Source organism: Corvus brachyrhynchos, unplaced genomic scaffold (genome assembly GCF_000691975.1).
Source record: "Corvus brachyrhynchos isolate BGI_N302 unplaced genomic scaffold, ASM69197v1 scaffold101, whole genome shotgun sequence".
In the NCBI taxonomy this organism is placed as follows: Eukaryota; Metazoa; Chordata; class Aves; order Passeriformes; family Corvidae; genus Corvus; species Corvus brachyrhynchos.
In genome coordinates this window covers 4,731,607-4,733,022 of record NW_008237239.1, presented here as the reverse complement: position 1 = coordinate 4,733,022, position 1,416 = coordinate 4,731,607, and the positions used below count along the sequence as shown (strand labels likewise).

The window sequence follows — 1,416 nt, the reverse complement described above, 5'->3', positions numbered from 1 at the left end:
TCTTGGGGCCGGAGGGGCAACGCCTTCGCCCGGCCAGCGGCGGCTGCGGAGGCCCCGGCCCTCGCCTTCCTTCTTGAGCGGGTGGGATGAACAGCGGAAACCCCAGCCCTTGCGGCCACGTTGCCGCCGCCCAGCCCTGGGGTCTGATACAAGCAAGCGGGAACCGCGTTGGAGCTCGCTGTACCTATTCAGGCTTTTCGGGTGTCCCTTCTCTAAGCTTCTTGCGAAGTCGGCCAGTGTCAGCCGCATCGTTTGCACAAAAGCCAAAGCCCTGGCAGAGGCATCCCTTGAGCCCTTTTCCCCGATTCACAGTGCAGCAATCGGCACTCGTTTGCAAGTTGTCCCAAAGAACTCGTTTCTCGCAAGCGGGTGCCTCGGCGGCGAGAGCGTTGCGGGGGCTCCGGGGGAGACTGAGTGCCGACCGCCCGGCGAGCCGGGCCGGAGGGCTGCTTGCCCTCGTTGACCTTTCCGCCCCTCTCTCGCCGGGACGGTCCGGGGCGTTCCGCCCCGTTCCTAACTGCGCCGCATAGGTTTGATGGTGTGGGATGAACGATATTTGCACCTTGGAAAGCATCCGAGCCCCTCATCCAAGCGCTCTGTTGCCCGTACTCCTCTGACTCTTTAATCTGTATACAGTGCTGTATATATTAAGAGCTGAAAATGTTTGGCGATGAAAATTGCTTCCGATGGAAAGTGGGGCGCGGGTGTCTCCAGCGCGGAGTATGGCATTTCCCATCGTCTGGGAGAGAGATAGTAAAAACTGGCGGTTGTAACTTATTCAGTAGTGTTGATGATCGCAGGGTGAACCCGCGCTGGGACAAGCATTCCACACGCAGAGAGCGGACTCGGCTGTGCTCTTAACTTTTTGCATCCAGTAGCTGGGAGACCTTTGCTAATTCAACGCAGATTCTGAGCCAACCCAAGACCAGCGCTACAGGACTAGAAAAAGTCTTTTCTCCCTTCCCTGTGCAGCGTTTGATAATTAGGGGATGGATCCAACGTTCAGAGAGGCTCGGACCTCTCTGTCGCCTTCCATTCTCACCTTTCGCCATTCTCCCTCGGACAGGAACGCGAGCGGGCGAACGATACCAACGCGTTATTTCTCAAGTTATAATTTCACAATTTAACAGGACGTCTGCGAATAAGTTTTAGGACAGCAATATGGTGAGCTGTAGGAGCGAACAGCTCGATGGCTAAGACGAGGTGGCTGAAAACCATCTAGAGAGAATGACTCCGTTTCTAGCCAGAAACAAGTCGGGCTGAGACCCTGTCTCGGCCCTTGGGAAGTTATTCCCAGGAGCATTAGTTACAAACAGTCCCTGTCAGGTGTCACCGTGTAGCATCGCCCTGCGCTGAGCCCGGGCGGTTCAACGCTGGCGGCGACAACGGAGCAGCGCCGGCTCCGCTCGCTCCCCC

At 57.2% G+C, this 1,416-nt stretch overlaps 1 protein-coding gene across 2 annotated transcripts in view; it reads right to left on the bottom strand.

Annotated features, from left to right (window-relative positions):
- The window catches only part of NR5A2 (nuclear receptor subfamily 5 group A member 2), an 88,404-nt gene that overhangs the window by 79,135 nt on the left and 7,853 nt on the right, over positions 1 to 1,416 (bottom strand). The window lies entirely within an intron of this gene.